The 19961-nt window shown below is 45.7% G+C and overlaps 1 pseudogene; it reads left to right on the forward strand.

Moving 5' to 3' along the window:
• The window catches only part of LOC141157692 (calcium-activated chloride channel regulator 1-like), a 310073-nt pseudogene extending 290112 nt beyond the window's left edge, over positions 1-19961 (forward strand).

Raw genomic sequence — 19961 nt, forward strand, 5'->3', positions numbered from 1 at the left:
CTATTTGCTGATGATGTCCTAGTATATATCACTCAATCACATATATCCATCCCTGCTGTTATGGCTGAAATAGATCACTTTGTTACATGGTAAAATTTTAAAATCAATGCAGCGAAGTCTGAGGCCCTCGATGTCTCCCTCCCTAAATCCATATAGGATTCCATCCAGTCCAACTTTCCCTTTGCCTGGCCCTCACAGGGTATCAAATACTTAGGAATTCCTATTCATAGAGACCTCTCCCATCTATGTTATCTTAATTTTGGGCCCTTTATTGAACAATTCCATACAGACCACGGTTGGCAAGTTGGAACTGTGAGATTCACTACGTGCACCACTGGTATTTTGTGGAAAAGCATATGTAAGATTCTGCAACAGTCTCTGCTGATACTCCTGCATGCGTGCATCCCTTTCTATGGCAGGAATAATTTCTGCAAATTTACTTTTGTACCGGGGATCTAACAGTGTGGCAACCCAGTAGTCAGGATTATTTCTAATTCTCACAATTCGAGGGTCATGTTGCAGGTAGTGCAGCAAGAAGGCACTCATGTGTGTTGCGCATCCAGGAGCACCAAGTCCCTGTTGTGTTGGTGGCGAGGTAACAATCATGCTTCCTTCCTCTGTCCTCTCCCCCCAACCTCGCACAACAGAAATGTGATCAAGGTCTCCCTCATCTGATGAGTCTTCCATCAGTTCGTCCTCCACTTCTTCCTGGGCTCCTGCACCTTCCTCACTAGTTTGGCTGCTACCATGCGCCCTGGTAAAATCATCTCCCCCACCCTCACATGCCTGCCGCCCTGGTGCTGCCGACCGTCTGGACCTTGCAGATGTTAGCCCTTCCGCATACAACTCCTCCTCCTCTACTTCCTCCACCTCCTCTTGTGCCACCACCTGACTCCGAATTCTGTTTAACATGTGCTCCAGCATGTAAATCACCGGAATAGTCATGCTGATAATGGCATCGTCAGCACTAAACATCTTCGTCGCTATTTCAAAACTGTGCAGAAGGGTGCATAGGTCCCTGATCTGAGACCACTCCTCCAGCGTGATTTGCCCCACCTCTGAATCTCGTTGGCCCAGGCTATACGTCAGAACGTATTGCACCAGGGCTTGTCGGTGCTGCCACAGTCGCTGCAACATGTGCAGAGTTGAATTCCACCGGGTAGGCACATCGCATTTTAGCCGGTGAAGTGGCAGGCCCAACGACTTCTGTAGAGATGTAAGTCGCTGAGCTGCGGGATGCGAATGGCGGAAGTGAGCACACAGCGACCGTGCCCTCTGCAGAAGGCCATCTAGTCTGGGATAGTGGGCTAAAAATTGCTGGACAACCAGGTTCAACACGTGAGCCATACAAGGCACGTGTGTGACATTGCCCCGGCGAAGGGCCGCACCCAGGTTTGCAGCATTGTCGCACACGGCCTTCCCTGGTTTCAGGTCCAGTGGAGACAACCATTCATGAAATTGGTTCTCCAGAGCTGACTACAACTCCTCAGCTGTGTGACTCACATTTCCCAGACATTTCAATGTAAAAACCGCCTGATGACGTTGAGCCCTACTGCCAGCATAGTAAGGAGGTGTGCAGGATCCCTTCTGCGCAGTTAGAAAGCTTGTGGCATGACCAGACAGGCTTTGGGTGCAGGTGGAAGACCGAGAGGAGGTTGAGGAGGCAGAAGCAGTGGAGGAAAAATGACATAAAGAGGATTGACGCACAACTCGTGGGGACGGCAAGACTTGGACAGCAGCCCCTTGTCCTGCTGTCACCATAGTTACCCAGTGCCCAGTCAGCGACATGTAACGCCCCTGTCCATGCCTACTCGTCCAAGTGTCTGTGGTGAAATGCACCCTGTCACACACAGAGTTTCTCAAAGAAGCGGTGATGTTGTGTGCGACATGCTGGTGGAGCGCAGGCACACCTTTCTTTGAGAAGTAGTGCCGACTGGGCATCTAGTACTGGGGCACTGCGACGGACATAAGGTCTCGAAAATCCTCTGTGTCCACCAGGCGGAAAGGCAGCATTTCTGTAGCCAAGAGCTTGCAGATGATGAAATTCAACCTCTTAGCTTTCTCATGGCTAGGAGGAAATGGTCTTTTACTTGTCCACATCTGAGGGACCGAGGGCTGGCTATTGTGCTTAGACGGGGTTGATAAGGGTGTCCCCGGCAAACTGCCGGTCTGTGAGGAAGATGCAGGCGGACATGTTAGGTTGCCTTGATCCAAAGGTGGTGCTATCGATGTCGGACAGCGCTCAAGACCAGCTGGTGTTACCACCTCCAAAGAAAATGATGACCTGCCAATCACGCTGGCTGTTGCGGGTAAAGAGGTGGCAGGTCTGCGCCCCAAAACAGGTGTGACTGCTGTCCCCCCAGTCACAGAGGATGAAGAGGCCGCGGATGCACAAGATATGGCAGACGGTGGTTGGCCCGGCCGGCTAGACCGCATTGTAGCACACTGAGCTTCCCACTGCAACTTATGCTTCATGTCCATGTGCCGGTTCATGCATGAAGTACTCAAACTATGTATTTTTTGGCCTCTACTTAGCTTTTGCTGACAAATGTTACAGATAACACGAGTTGGGTCATCTTTATCGATCTGAAAAAATGCCCAGGCTATGCAAGACTTAGCACCCATGCGACCTGAAGAGCCACCACGACTTGTGGTGAGAGGCAGAGTTGTGTTTGAGGATGCAGTTGTTGACGTGCTTCCAGTACTACGTCTCTGTCCAGGAAGGTGCAACCTGACCTCGTCGTCACTAGCATCTTCCTCCACCTCCTCTGCTGACCTCATCTCTTGGCTGACTGTGGGTTGACAGTAAGTGGGATCTCCGACCTCATCATCATCACCCTGTGCGTTATCACACCCGTCGTCCTCAGAGCCAACCTGTTCCTGCCCTGACAAAAAACTAAAGTTGTCGCTCCAATCAGGTATTTGAGCCTTATCATCGTCTTCCTCATTGTCTCCACCAACAGGAGTTACAGTTTGGGAATGAGGGTCTACATTATGGTCAGAACCTTCTGCGTCTGGTCCTGGATCCGACTCATAATGATTCTGGGCATCAGTGCAGATCATTTCCTCGTCTGGATTCACAGAAGCGCTGGAGTCGACCTCTGATTCCCAGGCTATAGTATGAGTAAACAGCTCTGCAGACTCAACCATCTGTTCTACCTCATACTCAGACGGGCAGCTGGAGATTTGGGAGCTGTGAGGAAGCAAGTGCGATTTGGGTGACACCTTTGAGGACTGGAGTATTTGTGATGTTGAAGTTGATGTGGAGGAGAGCCCACTTAAAGGAGCACTTGATATCCGTTAAAGCACCTGCTGTTTTTGTGCCTCATCTGGAATTTGTAGCGATTGGCGTGGCCGTAAGAAAGGGATCTTATCACATTGTCCGCTAAAAGAAGTAGACATTTTAGTTTGGCTGGAAGATGGTCTTTCTTCTGCACCTACCCCACGGACACAACCTTTTTTCCCCTTCCCAACACGCCTATTCCCCTTTCCACCAGCAGCAGGCCTTTTTCCACTCATTTTGGTGGTTAACTAATTCACAACTCTGGAGTTGTTTGCACAAAAAAACAATGGATGGTAACCGAGCAGAGCTGAGTGGCCAAACTGTGGTATTAGGCCAAAACTATTGGCTGGGTTAGATGCAGAAAAAAATTATTTTTAATTTGCAACCTGATGGAGGTCAGTATAGATGGACTAATAGACCAAGTCCCACACACCGCTAGAAGCCCAAATATTTTTTCAGAGCTAGATGCAGAAATTTTTTTTATTCAATTTGCAACCTGATGGAGGTCAGTATAGATGGACTAATAGACCAAGTCCCACACACTGCTAGAAGCCCAAATATTTTTTCAGAGCTAGATGCAGAAAAAAATTATTTTTAATTTGCAACCTGATGGAGGTCAGTATAGATGGACTAATAGACCAAGTCCCACACACCGCTAGAAGCCCAAATATTTTTTCAGAGCTAGATGCAGAAAAAAATTATATTCAATTTGCAACCTGATGGAGGTCAGTATAGAAGGACTAATAGAACAAGTCCCACACACTGCTAGAAGCCCAAATATTTTTTCAGAGCTAGATGCAGAAAAAAATTATTTTTAATTTGCAACCTGATGGAGGTCAGTATAGATGGACTAATAGACCAAGTCCCACACACTGCTAGAAGCCCAAATATTTTTTCAGAGCTAGATGCAGAAAAAAATTATTTTTAATTTGCAACCTGATGGAGGTCAGTATAGATGGACTAATAGACCAAGTCCCACACACCGCTAGAAGCCCAAATATTTTTTCAGAGCTAGATGCAGAAAAAAATTATATTCAATTTACAACCTGCTGGACGTCAGTATAGAAGGACTAATAGAACAAGTCCCACACACTGCTAGAAGCCCAAATATTTTTTCAGAGCTAAATGAAGAAAAAAATTATTTTTAATTTGCAACCTGATGGAGGTCAGTATAGATGGACTAATAGACCAAGTCCCACACACTGCTAGAAGCCCAAATATTTTTTCAGAGCTAGATGCAGAAAAAAATTATTTTTAATTTGCAACCTGATGGAGGTCAGTATAGATGGACTAATAGACCAAGTCCCACACACCGCTAGAAGCCCAAATATTTTTTCAGAGCTAGATGCAGAAAAAAATTATTTTTAATTTGCAACCTGATGGAGGTCAGTATAGATGGACTAATAGACCAAGTCCCACACACTGCTAGAAGCCCAAATATTTTTTCAGAGCTAGATGCAGAAAAAAATTATTTTTAATTTGCAACCTGATGGAGGTCAGTATAGATGGACTAATAGACCAAGTCCCACACACCGCTAGAAGCCCAAATATTTTTTCAGAGCTAGATGCAGAAAAAAATTATATTCAATTTGCAACCTGCTGGAGGTCAGTATAGAAGGACTAATAGAACAAGTCCCACACACTGCTAGAAGCCCAAATATTTTTTCAGAGCTAAATGAAGAAAAAAATTATTTTTAATTTGCAACCTGATGGAGGTCAGTATAGATGGACTAATAGACCAAGTCCCACACACTGCTAGAAGCCCAAATATTTTTTCAGAGCTAGATGCAGAAAAAAATTATATTCAGTTTGCAACCTGATGGAGGTCAGTATAGATGGACTAATAGAATGATGCTATGCCCAAAAGATTTTACTTCACTAGGTGCAGTAAAAAAATTGGTATTCTATACACAGGTGGTATATCTTGCAACACAGTGGAGTAGCCTATCTGACTAACACACTCTGCAATAGGCCAAAAAGGATTAGCTTTGCTAGATTCAGCCAAATGCTGTGAAAAAAACTTGCACAGCACTGGCACAGACCTGCCTGGCAAAAACTGATAGGAACTGATGTAACCTAGTCCTGAAAAGGACTCCAATTACAATTAGTCTTTACTCCCACAATCTATCTATTTAAGAGCACAGACCTGCCTGATAAAAGTCGTAGGAAATGCTGTAACCTAGTCCTTAAAAGGACTGCAATCACAACTATTCCCTACTCCCAAGCTATCTGTATATTTGTGCGAAAATTGGCTTGAAATTAACAAGGTATAGTGCACACAGCAACAGCGGTGCCGTCTAACACGCAGCTGCAGCAGTGAGAAAATGGTGGCGACGGGGAAAATGGCTTGGTCTTATAGGGCAAGGACATGTGACATACACTGCCAATCACACATGCCCTTGCTTGTGTGAAAAAAAGCACTTCGCTCCGTGTGTGCGCTGCTGATAGGCTGACAGATTGCACCTCCCCACTGCAAATGCGGGAAAGAGAATTTGAGATTTGCCAAATAGTGTGGATTTTACAGAGAAATTCATTTTGCAGCGAATTTATTCTCCTTGAATTTAATATCACTTATTTTGCTTTGGGGTCTGGAGAGACCACAGAACATAATAAATGCATAATGTGGGAAAAAACCGTCCTCAGCACTTTTTCTTACTGCTGTGTAATGCATCTAAACACTAGGCTGTAACTTCCAGCCATCACTAGGCCTGGTATGGCTAGATGCATGCAAGGATCTTGGCAACATCGTGAAGTCATGACTAGAGATGAGCGTTGTTCTACTCGAACTGTTCGCCAATCTCAAATTCGAGCTGTTTTGGGCGGTGTTCGAGCCGGTCGGCGAACACGAACAATTTGAGAAAAATTCGGCTGTTCGAGGTTATGTTCGATAACTGTTCGTGCACCAAAATCATAACTGGATTTTTTCTCAGTAATGATGAAAATTAATGTTAATACGCAGTTTGAGTGTACAGCGGGGCGGGGGGAGGGGCAGGGGATGGATCTCTGCAGGAACAATGAAGATCTCCATTTTTTTTTCTCTTTCCCGCATTTGCAGTGGGGAGGTGCAATCTGTCAGCCTATCAGCAGCGCACACACGGAGCGAAGTGCTTTTTTTCACACAAGCAAGGGCATGTGTGATTGGCAGTGTATGTCACATGTCCTTGCCCTATAAGACCAAGCCATTTTCCCCGTCGCCACCATTTTCTCACTGCTGCAGCTGCGTGTTAGACGGCACCGCTGTTGCTGTGTGCGCTATACCTTGTTAATTTCAAGCCAATTTTCGCACAAATATACAGATAGCTTGGGAGTAGGGAATAGTTGTGATTGCAGTCCTTTTAAGGACTAGGTTACAGCATTTCCTACGACTTTTATCAGGCAGGTCTGTGCTCTTAAATAGATAGATTGTGGTAGTAAAGACTAATTGTAATTGGAGTCCTTTTCAGGACTAGGTTACATCAGTTCCTATCAGTTTTTGCCAGGCAGGTCTGTGCCAGTGCTGTGCAAGTTTTTTTCACAGCATTTGGCTGAATCTAGCAAAGCTAATCCTTTTTGGCCTATTGCAGAGTGTGTTAGTCAGTGGAGTAGCCTATCTGTGTTGCAAGATATACCACCTGTGTATAGAATACCAATTTTTTTACTGCACCTAGTGAAGTAAAATCTTTTGGGCATAGCATCATTCTATTAGTCCATCTATACTGACCTCCATCAGGTTGCAAACTGAATATAATTTTTTTCTGCATCTAGCTCTGAAAAAATATTTGGGCTTCTAGCGGTGTGTGGGACTTGGTCTATTAGTCCATCTATACTGACCTCCATCAGGTTGCAAATTAAAAATAATTTTTTTCTGCATCTAGCTCTGAAAAAATATTTGGGCTTCTAGCAGTGTGTGGGACTTGGTCTATTAGTCCATCTATACTGACCTCCATCAGGTTGCAAATTAAAAATAATTTTTTTCTTCATTTATCTCTGAAAAAATATTTGGGCTTCTAGCAGCGTGTGGGACTTGTTCTATTAGTCCATCTATACTGACCTCCAGCAGGTTGAAATTAAAAATAATTTTTTTCTGCATCTAGCTCTGAAAAAATATTTGGGCTTCTAGCACTGTGTGGGACTTGGTCTATTAGTCCATCTATACTGACCTCCATCAGGTTGCAAATTAAAAATAATTTTTTTCTTCATTTATCTCTGAAAAAATATTTGGGCTTCTAGCAGCGTGTGGGACTTGTTCTATTAGTCCATCTATACTGACCTCCATCAGGTTGCAAATTAAAAATATTTTTTTTCTGCATCTAGCTCTGAAAAAATATTTGGGCTTCTAGCAGTGTGTGGGACTTGGTCTATTAGTCCATCTATACTGACCTCCATCAGGTTTCAAATTAAAAATAATTTTTTTCTGCATCTAGCTCTGAAAAAATATTTGGGCTTCTAGCAGTGTGTGGGACTTGGTCTATTAGTCCATCTATACTGACCTCCATCAGGTTGCAAATTAAAAATAATTTTTTTCTTCATTTAGCTCTGAAAAAATATTTGGGCTTCTAGCAGTGTGTGGGACTTGTTCTATTAGTCCTTCTATACTGACCTCCAGCAGGTTGCAAATTGAATATAATTTTTTTCTGCATCTAGCTCTGAAAAAATATTTGGGCTTCTAGCGGTGTGTGGGACTTGGTCTATTAGTCCATCTATACTGACCTCCATCAGGTTGCAAATTAAAAATAATTTTTTTCTGCATCTAGCTCTGAAAAAATATTTGGGCTTCTAGCGGTGTGTGGGACTTGGTCTATTAGTCCATCTATACTGACCTCCATCAGGTTGCAAATTAAAAATAATTTTTTTCTGCATCTAGCTCTGAAAAAATATTTGGGCTTCTAGCAGTGTGTGGGACTTGGTCTATTAGTCCATCTATACTGACCTCCATCAGGTTGCAAATTGAATAAAAAAATTTTCTGCATCTAGCTCTGAAAAAATATTTGGGCTTCTAGCGGTGTGTGGGACTTGGTCTATTAGTCCATCTATACTGACCTCCATCAGGTTGCAAATTAAAAATAATTTTTTTCTGCATCTAACCCAGCCAATAGTTTTGGCCTAATACCACAATTTGGCCACTCAGCTCTGCTCGGTTACCATCCATTGTTTTTTTGTGCAAACAACTCCAGAGTTGTGAATTAGTTAACCACCAAAATGAGTGGAAAAAGGCCTGCTGCTGGTGGAAAGGGGAATAGGCGTGTTGGGAAGGGGAAAAAAGGTTGTGTCCGTGGGGTAGGTGCAGAAGAAAGACCATCTTCCAGCCAAACTAAAATGTCTACTTCTTTTAGCGGAAAATGTGATAAGATCCCTTTCTTACGGCCACGCCAATCGCTACAAATTCCAGATGAGGCACAAAAACAGCAGGTGCTTCAACGGATATCAAGTGCTCCTTTAAGTGGGCTCTCCTCCACATCAACTTCAACATCACAAATACTCCAGTCCTCAAAGGTGTCACCCAAATCGCACTTGCTTCCTCACAGCTCCCAAATCTCCAGCTGCCCGTCTGAGTATGAGGTAGAACAGATGGTTGAGTCTGCAGAGCTGTTTACTCATACTATAGCCTGGGAATCAGAGGTCGACTCCAGCGCTTCTGTGAATCCAGACGAGGAAATGATCTGCACTGATGCCCAGAATCTTTATGAGTCGGATCCAGGACCAGACGCAGAAGGTTCTGACCATAATGTAGACCCTCATTCCCAAACTGTAACTCCTGTTGGTGGAGACAATGAGGAAGACGATGATAAGACTCAAATACCTGATTGGAGCGACAACTTTAGTTTTTTGTCAGGGCAGGAACAGGTTGGCTCTGAGGACGACGGGTGTGATAACGCACAGGGTGATGATGATGAGGTCGGAGATCCCACTTACTGTCAACCCACAGTCAGCCAAGAGATGAGGTCAGCAGAGGAGGTGGAGGAAGATGCTAGTGACGACGAGGTCAGGTTGCGCCTTCCTGGACAGAGACGTAGTACTGGAAGCACGTCAACAACTGCATCCTCAAACACAACTCTGCCTCTCACCACAAGTCGTGGTGGCTCTTCAGGTCGCATGGGTGCTAAGCCTTGCATAGCCTGGGCATTTTTTCAGATCGATAAAGATGACCCAACTCGTGTTATCTGTAACATTTGTCAGCAAAAGCTAAGTAGAGGCCAAAAAATACATAGTTTGAGTACTTCATGCATGAACCGGCACATGGACATGAAGCATAAGTTGCAGTGGGAAGCTCAGTGTGCTACAATGCGGTCTAGCCGGCCGGGCCAACCACCGTCTGCCATATCTTGTGCATCCGCGGCCTCTTCATCCTCTGTGACTGGGGGGACAGCAGTCACACCTGTTTTGGGGCGCAGACCTGCCACCTCTTTACCCGCAACAGCCAGCGTGATTGGCAGGTCATCATTTTCTTTGGAGGTGGTAACACCAGCTGGTCTTGAGCGCTGTCCGACATCGATAGCACCACCTTTGGATCAAGGCAACCTAACATGTCCGCCTGCATCTTCCTCACAGACCGGCAGTTTGCCGGGGACACCCTTATCAACCCCGTCTAAGCACAATAGCCAGCCCTCGGTCCCTCAGATGTGGACAAGTAAAAGACCATTTCCTCCTAGCCATGAGAAAGCTAAGAGGTTGAATTTCACCATCTGCAAGCTCTTGGCTACAGAAATGCTGCCTTTCCGCCTGGTGGACACAGAGGATTTTCGAGACCTTATGTCCGTCGCAGTGCCCCAGTACCAGATGCCCAGTCGGCACTACTTCTCAAAGAAAGGTGTGCCTGCGCTCCACCAGCATGTCGCACACAACATCACCGCTTCTTTGAGAAACTCTGTGTGTGACAGGGTGCATTTCACCACAGACACTTGGACGAGTAGGCATGGACAGGGGCGTTACATGTCGCTGACTGGGCACTGGGTAACTATGGTGACAGCAGGACAAGGGGCTGCTGTCCAAGTCTTGCCGTCCCCACGAGTTGTGCGTCAATCCTCTTTGTCATTTTTCCTCCACTGCTTCTGCCTCCTCAACCTCCTCTCGGTCTTCCACCTGCACCCAAAGCCTGTCTGGTCATGCCACAAGCTTTCTAACTGCGCAGAAGGGATCCTGCACACCTCCTTACTATGCTGGCAGTAGGGCTCAACGTCATCAGGCGGTTTTTACATTGAAATGTCTGGGAAATGTGAGTCACACAGCTGAGGAGTTGTGGTCAGCTCTGGAGAACCAATTTCATGAATGGTTGTCTCCACTGGACCTGAAACCAGGGAAGGCCGTGTGCGACAATGCTGCAAACCTGGGTGCGGCCCTTCGCCGGGGCAATGTCACACACGTGCCTTGTATGGCTCACGTGTTGAACCTGGTTGTCCAGCAATTTTTAGCCCACTATCCCAGACTAGATGGCCTTCTGCAGAGGGCACGGTCGCTGTGTGCTCACTTCCGCCGTTCGCATCCCGCAGCTCAGCGACTTACATCTCTACAGAAGTCGTTGGGCCTGCCACTTCACCGGCTAAAATGCGATGTGCCTACCCGGTGGAATTCAACTCTGCACATGTTGCAGCGACTGTGGCAGCACCGACAAGCCCTGGTGCAATACGTTCTGACGTATAGCCTGGGCCAACGAGATTCAGAGGTGGGGCAAATCACGCTGGAGGAGTGGTCTCAGATCAGGGACCTATGCACCCTTCTGCACAGTTTTGAAATGGCGACGAAGATGTTTAGTGCTGACGATGCCATTATCAGCATGACTATTCCGGTGATTTACATGCTGGAGCACATGTTAAACAGAATTCGGAGTCAGGTGGTGGCACAAGAGGAGGTGGAGGAAGTAGAGGAGGAGGAGTTGTATGCGGAAGGGCTAACATCTGCAAGGTCCAGACGGTCGGCAGCACCAGGGCGGCAGGCATGTGAGGGTGGGGGAGATGATTTTACCAGGGCGCATGGTAGCAGCCAAACTAGTGAGGAAGGTGCAGGAGCCCAGGAAGAAGTGGAGGACGAACTGATGGAAGACTCATCAGATGAGGGAGACCTTGATCACATTTCTGTTGTGCGAGGTTGGGGGGAGAGGACAGAGGAAGGAAGCATGATTGTTACCTCGCCACCAACACAACAGGGACTTGGTGCTCCTGGATGCGCAACACACATGAGTGCCTTCTTGCTGCACTACCTGCAACATGACCCTCGAATTGTGAGAATTAGAAATAATCCTGACTACTGGGTTTCCACACTGTTAGATCCCCGGTACAAAAGTAAATTTGCAGAAATTATTCCTGCCATAGAAAGGGATGCACGCATGCAGGAGTATCAGCAGAGACCATTGCAGAATCTTACATGTGCTTTTCCACAAAACACCAGTGGTGCACGTAGTGAATCTCACAGTTCCAACTTGCCAACCGTGGGACCGTCAAGTGTTCAGCACTCAAACCGTAACAGAACCACAGTATCTGCTGGTAACATCAATTTTGCGGAATCATTTCACCACTTTTTTAGCCCATCCTTTGCAAGGCCACAGGAGACAAGAAGTCTGACACATAGTCAACGCCTAGAGACGATGGTACAGGAGTATCTCCAAGTAAACATTGAAGCCACGACTGTGTCACTGGACCCTTGCTCTTTTTGGGCTTCCAATCTGGATAAATGGCCGGAGCTAGCCACTTACGCCTTGGAGATCTTGTCATGCCCCGCAGCCAGCGTTCTGTCTGAACGTGTGTTCAGCGCTGCTGGTGGTGTGCTGACAGATAAGCGCACGCGGCTCTCCACTGATAATGTAGACAGACTCACGTTCATAAAGATGAACAAATCATGGATCCGAAACGACTTTTCTACCCCTGTGTCATCCTGGGGAGAATAAAAGCTTGATGATTGGTTAAAATCACCCTACCAACCGTTTTAAGCTTTCAAATTACTAATCATGTTTATCTGTATCTTGACTGGAAAATAATTTGAGCTTTGTAGCAGTGTGCAGCACTGATCCTATTAGGCCATCTATAATAAGCTTCACCAGATTTAAAATTAAAAATAATTTTTAGCTGCATCTAGCCCGGAAAATAATTTTGGGGCTCCGAGATGCGCAAGACACATAAGTGCCTTCTACCTGCAGCATGACCCTCATATTGTCAGAATTCGAAGTAATCATGACTACTGGGTTGCCACACTCTTAGATCCCCCAAACTTTTCGATCAACCTTTTCATTTTAATAAAGACCAAAAAAATGGTCATTTTTGAAATTATAAGCATTAGCAGGTTGTTAGAAACTGAAATCAAACAGTTTTCAACTCAAAACTTTATTCTAGGTGATGTTACATTTTCACATAGGACCCCTTGTTCGAAAGGAGCTTCTGAACTCTCTCGTCCATTGAATTTGTCAGGTTTTGGATGGTTTCTGCTTCAATTGTTTTGCATGAGGACAGAATACCCTCCCAGAGCTGTTGCTTAGATGTGAACTGCCTCCCGCCATCATAGACACTCCTTTTAATGATGCTCCAAAGGTTCTGAATGGGGTAGAGGTCAGGGGAGCATGGGGGTCACACCATAAGTTTGTCCCCTTTTATGCCCATATCAGCCAGAGATGCAGATGTTTTATGTGCAGCATGAGATGGTGCATTATCATGCAGAAAAATGATCTTGCTGTGAAATACACGGTTCTTCTTCTTGAACCATGGCAGGAAGTGCTGTTTGAGAAAATCCACATACATTATGGAGTTCATCTTTAGCGCCTTCAGGGATCCTAAAGGGGCCGACAATCTCTCTCCCCATGATTCCAGCCCAAAACATTACTCCACCTCCTCCTTGTTGGCGCTGTAGCCGTGTTTGCGTGGGGTGTCCATCAACCAGCCATCCTCCACTCCATTCATCTGGACCATCGAGCGCTGCACGGCACTCATCCGTGAACAAAACAGTTTTGAAATCAGTCTTCATGTAATGTTTGGCCCACTGGAGCCGTTTCTGCTTGTGTGAAGTGGATAGAGGAGGTCGACAGGATGGCGTATGCACAGCTGCAAACCTTTGAAGGACCCTGCATCTTGTTGTTCGGGGGACGTTGGAGGCACAAGCAGCTTCAAAAACTTGTCTGCTGCTATGACAAGGCTTTTTTCCGCTGCTCTTTCAACCTGACGTAATTGCCTGTAGGAAAGAGTCCTCAATTTGCCCTTATCAGCACGCACACGTGTGTACTGTGAATCAGCTACATACTTCTTGATTGCCAAGACACTTCATCCTGATCATCGCACAATGTTGATTGTAGTCATGCCTTGACCTAAACACTCCACAATTTGTTGCTTCTCAGCAGCCGACACATCCTTTTTCTTTCCCATTTTGGCAGAAAATGTAGGCTGCTTAATAATGTGAGAGAGCCTTCTTAAGTAGTCTTGCCTTTCATTGGACACACCTGCCAAACTAATTAGCACAGGTGTCTGCAATTGCTTACAGTGATATAAAGAGCCCTGACACACATCACCATCAATGAGTTTAACTGACAAACAAACAAATTCTTCCCTTATCACTCCTAAACACTTTTTGCATAATAATTTGGAACGCGGTGTACATGTGCTTTTCCACAAAACACCAGTGGTTCACGTAGTGAATCTTACAGTTCTAACTTGCCAACCGTGGTCTGTATGGAATTGTTCAATAAAGGGCCCAAAATTAAGATAACATAGATGGGAGAGGTCTCTATGAATAGGAATTCCTAAGTATTTGATACCCTGTGAGGGCCAGGCAAAGGGAAAGTTGGACTGGATGGAATCCTATATGGATTTAGGGAGGGAGACATCGAGGGCCTCAGACTTCGCTGCATTGATTTTAAAATTTTACCATGTAACAAAGTGATCTATTTCAGCCATAACAGCAGGGATGGATATATGTGATTGAGTGATATATACTAGGACATCATCAGCAAATAGAGAGCACTTGTACTCGGTGCCTCCCACCTCAATCCACCTAATATTGGGGTTATGGCGAATTGATGAGAGCAGGTGCTCCGTCACTAGGATGTATAAGAGAGGGGACAGAGGACATCCCTGCCTTGTCCCATTGGTGATTGTGAAAGGTGATGAAAATGTTCTGACGCACCCCCTGGGCCTTGGGACACCCGGAGCCGGACCCTTTTTGGTGGATGCTGGTGGTTGTAGTCTTCGTGGCGGCGATCCGGTTCCGTGGCTCAGGGCGGTCAAACCAGTGGCGGAACTATTTATGTGGTTTTGATGTTTAAATGTCCGACTACGCCACCCGTGGATTGCGGTCAGAGTGAACCGCCGCTACAGGGCAGACCGCTAAGGCTGGTGTTGTGAGTGCAGCAGAGCGTAGCATAACTCCCCACGGGAGGAGTATAGCCTCAGGGCAGTGTATGCGGAGGATGGGGGTGATGGTGCAGGGCAGCAGCAGTAACGACACGGAGTCAGTGATGCAGTTCAGGGCCTTTACTCACAGTTCTTATTATCCAGACCACGTCTGCAGGTAACGGCTGCCCACGTCGTACTGTGCTCACCAGGTGAGGGGCTCAGACAACTCCCAGATAACTTTGGAGCGCTTCACAGGACCCCCTTTGTGTGTCCTTTGTCTGGCCTTTCTTACCAACACTTCTGTCCGGCTGCCTCGGGTCTCCTCTTGGTAAACTTGGCGCCAGTTTCCCTGACCCTATGTGGTGCCTTCCTAGCGGGTGGAGCAAGGGGCTGCGCCACATAAAATGTCAGAGCCTCCGGTTTCTAGCTGAGGGTCGTTTCCTGCCTCCACTAGTTCGGGGACCGGTCTCCCCCTTTGGCCTGACCCCTCCACGCAGGTGGATTCGGGCGTGCGGTGGCGACTCGCCCGTCCGCACCCCTGGGATCCCTTCATTCCTCGTTCCTGGAGCCTTCTCCGCTCCTCTTCCTTCCTTCTCCCTCTTGCAGGCCTTGGCCTCTGTTACTAGGCCCGCCTCCGGAGCAGAGCTCATGCAGAGCCCCTGCTCCCTGCCACTTCTGCTCAGACTTCTCTGCACTGAACTAAGATGGTGCCCACCTTTTATACTCCCTTCTCAATGCACCAAGGAACTGCTTCCTCCCTGCTCCTGCACTGCAAGGTTCCCCTTCCTCAGTGTTCCCTCCCCCCACTCCAGCCAGGGACAGGGACTGTCGTGCCCATCTCAGGGGCATATTGGTCGCCCTGCCCCACGGCAATGTGGTGTAATGCATGCAGGTGTCGGGTCCTGATCCACACTCCATCCTTATCTGAGAGTGAGATATCACACCTCTGGGTGAGGTGCAATACGTCTGTAGCAACCGAGCCCTCGGTGCTACAGTTCCATTTATCTTCAGCCTAGGTGACGTATTGTGATACAGGGCCGTGATTTTGGCTATAAAAGGGTCCCCTAGACCCCTACCCCAAGCTTTTTAAGAGAATCATATATGGCGTGCCAGGAGACTCTATGGAATGCTTTCTCAGCATCCAACGAGAGTATCTACTTACAAATTTTTAACTGCATCTAGCCCAGGAAATACTTTGTGCCTAGTAGCAGTGTCTGCTAGTCAGCGGATTATCCCGGCTGTTAAGCAAGCTACACCACCTGTAGTTTGGACACTTAATTTTTTCAAAGGAAATGCTTCGGGACCACGGGATACTTAGTGAAGAGCATCAGGAGGCACCCCAAGGCATAGGGGCTGGGTCTGGCACTAGGATGCCTTGCGGTGGACAGCCGAGCTCGATCCTTATAAAAGCTTTTTAACTGCAGCAGCTTTAGTGGACGCTACTGGAGCTGGAATTACGCGGCTGCTGGCATGAGACTTGCCCTCCAATAGATCCTTGTAAATGGATTTAAAGTGTATTCATTCAAATTAGAGGGACAATTTAAATTAAAAAGCTTAGAGCTGCCTCCACCACAGGGGGGCTCTCTCGACCCACCAGCGGACAGGCACCAGTATTGGGAGAGGGGGGCTGGCCGTCAGGGTTCACCGCGGCTCTGGCACAAACCCGGCGACACGGAGGTGGCACGGGCAGGAGCGGACTGGCCGTCTCGGCTTCTCACTTTTTGGATTTTAGAAGGGCATGACATGCCTATATCTGTGTCTCCCCCTCCTTTTACTCCTCCACCTCTTTTCTTTTCGCATGACTATATGTACTTGTCACTTTTCCATGTGTTAGTTGTGTCTTCTGAGCAGTTTGTCAGCTTTTGGACACCTTTGAAGGTGTTTTCTATGTGTTTCTATGTGTTTTTGTTTGCCTGCCATTGGTTTTAACGGTGTTCGAAGGTGTTCGACGAACAGTTCGACGAACAGTTCGGCGAACACACGGGTGTTCGACGAACCGAACCGAACTCGAACACTACGGGGGTGGCTCAACACTAGTCATGACGTGCCGCAACCTTGCATCGCTCACTCTAGGCCCTGGAAAAGCCATACATGGGGAGAATAAGCAGAAGAGGTGGCCTGAAAAGTGAGTGCTGAGGTATTATTTATTTATTTTTTAACCTTTTGCTGGCCCTATATGATTTGTGTGGAGCAAATTCCAAAAGAAAGCTGCATTTTAGAGAATACAAATTTTTGAAAGATTTTTGTAAAATTCAGCTTGAACTTGAATAGATTCAAGTAGAATTGTGGATTGTAAATAAATTCAAGTGGAAGTGGACTCTTTACTGACTATGCTATTGAATTTTTCAAAATTCTACTGCTATATTCCAGCCAAATATATGCCTAAAAAAAAACAACACATTTTTGGCAGACATTTAGTCATTGATAAGCTTGGTAGAGTATGGACACATCAGCATAAAGCTCAATCCCAATCAAGTATTTTGGTTACTCCCCAGGCATGTCCATTGTTAAAATAATAAAATGAGCTTTACTCACGCACCGCATGTCTAGCGTTGGGTTTCCACCACTGTTGTACTTTTTGACAGGTTGCGGCATTGACGTCACAGATGCAGCAAGTACAGCAGACAACCACTGGTGATTGTCTGCAGTCTTCTTCTTTATCAATATAAAACAGTAAAGGATACATGTTTTATTAATATTATATTTCAGGTACAATAATTTGGAATTCACAAGATCCGATAGGCAATCAGAGCAATCTTCAGATTAACGTGGGAGAATTCAGCAGAACAACCTCAGGCGGATCCTTTGTGGTTAAAAATGTGCCAGCCAATTTGTCACCAGAAGATTTGTATAAACTTGATAAAATAACAGATTTGGAAGCAAGAATAGAAAATAATACAATTGTATTATCCTGGACTGCTACAGGGGATGATCTTGACCAGGGAAATGGTAGGTCATTGGGCCGATAAGGATTAAAAGAGTATCAACAATATTAGATTACTTCACAGTGTATTAAACATTTATGTAAATGAATACAACAGAAAACTGGGATGTATATAGTCGTAATAAGATGTCTTAAAGGGTCTGTACCAACTTCATTTTCTGTCACTGTTCATATACATTTAAGATTCTGTTCACTTGCTTTGGGATATAGGAAAAATTACCATGAGTAGAATATTTTAAGGCACTTTTGCTTGTGGCTGTATTGCCCCTTATTTGTGCCAAATGTAATAAAATGTTGCACAATGTTTATTAATAAATTTGGCACATCTTTTAAATATAATAATTCTGTCTAGAACTGCTTCTCCAATTTTTACTTGTCCTTCAGTAGTGAGAGCTGAGACACATTCAGAGTGCAAATGGACTCCTTATGTGCCATTTTGTTGGGGAAACCATCTTTTTAGATTGGCACAAAAACGTAATTATGCATGCACACAGTATGCAGATATGCACTCGCACACAGTACGCACGCGCAGACATGAGCACACATGCTGGCATGCACATGGTACACAGATATGCACACATACAATATGCAGACACGCACATACACAAACATATACACAGATACGTAGACATACATACATATTTGAGCACAAATTCTTAAAAACACATAAAACAGACATAAATATATATACACAGTCATACACTCTGTCAGACCCAAATACTCACACCATACATGCACACACACACACACACACACACACACATTAGAAATATTTTTAATATGGTTTTAATATGGTAATTGGGGAAGCTGGCAACAAGCCTCGCTCACCTGCTTCCTGCCTGTGTCCCGTCCAGCTCCTCAGGCATGTGGCTGCCTAGGGCCACCGGTGTGTTTGATGGCTGTCACAGACATGGCCCTGGACCATCAGGTGGGCCCACTCGCCATCGTGGCCTGGGCCGCTCTTCCAGCATCTGTTCAGAACTGCCTGTGCTGCTTGATTGCTATCACTTCACCAGACATGGCATGGCACAGTGCACTGTGCGGCTGTGTCTGCTAGTAATGACATGGCAGGGGAGACACACAAGCACAATTAAAGGTGCAGCGTCGCCCCTGCCGTGTCATTACTACCAGACACAGCCGCACAGCACACTGCGCGCGTCGATGTCTGGTGAAGTGACCGCAATCAAGCAGCACTGGCGGTCCTGCACAGATGCTGGGGGAGTGGTCAGGCCCCGACGGTGAGTGGGTCCTCCTGATGGTCCAGCACCACAGCACTTGCCCAGGTGTGCCAGGTGCTGACGCCAACCCTGGTCACAACACCAATGAACACTACTAGAATGAACTAGAATGGAGATTGTGAGCCAGATCCTCTCCTCCAACATCTGTGTCCAACCTCACAAATGTTTTTCTGGATGCATGGCCAAAAATTCCCATGGACACACATAATAGTCTTGTAGAAAGCCTTCTCAGAAGAGTGGAAGCTGTTAAAGCTACAAAGGGACTAACTCCACATTAATGTCTAGAAATTTAGAATATTATGTCATAAAAACTTCTGCAGGTGTAATATGTAGGTGTCCCAATATTTTGACCATGTAGTGTATTTTTTTCAAATATGACATTGAATAGATAACACCTAAAAAATTAGGAAATTATCTGCATGCAATAACTTTACTACCTTTGCGCTATGAATTGTTCATTAAATGCAGGGACAATGCGTTGTGGATACATGTGATGCCAATACAAAATAGTGGGAATTAGGCCATACAACCATGCGGCTGGTAACAATTTGTGAGACTTTAACACCAAGCTGATGCAAATTAATAACTACTACCAACAAATTCCAACTTTGAAATATAGAGTTATTGGTGCTGTTAAAGCCAGCTTATAGGGTTTTTGCACCCACTTTAATCACCTTATACTTGCCCCTATGTCTCCTCCTGCTGTGTCTGTTAACTTATTTATTGGTATTTTTTTGTTTTTCAGCTTCAAGCTATGACCTAAGAATGAGCACTCTTTCCATGGATCTCCTGGAGAACTTTACCACCTCTAAGTCTGTGAATATTTCCAGTGTGATCCCAATGCCAGCCGGATCCAGAGAGATATTTACATTTGTCCCAAAAGATTTTGTTATTGAAAATGGCACTATCTTGTATTTTGCTTTAACTGCTATAGATAAAAGCCTCACAGACATCAGACATTTCTAACATAGCTCAGGCAGCTCTAGTCATACCTCCAATAGAGGATCCTATAGTGGCTACTAATGCCCCCAACACTACTACACCCATAATTTCATCTAGTACATCAAGAAATTCAATGTCCTCTAATACATCAGTTACATTTCACGCCCAAGGCCCCCTATATCCTCCACTGTTTCTAACAGTAGCTCAACATTAAGCCAACTACTTCTTCTTTCATATTCCATACTTCTGTTGCTATTCCAGCCTGGTAA

This window comes from Phyllobates terribilis, unplaced genomic scaffold, assembly GCF_046119375.1.
Source record: "Phyllobates terribilis strain yellow unplaced genomic scaffold, ASM4611937v1 Scaffold_8__6_contigs__length_399053987, whole genome shotgun sequence".
NCBI classification, from domain to species: domain Eukaryota; kingdom Metazoa; phylum Chordata; class Amphibia; order Anura; family Dendrobatidae; genus Phyllobates; species Phyllobates terribilis.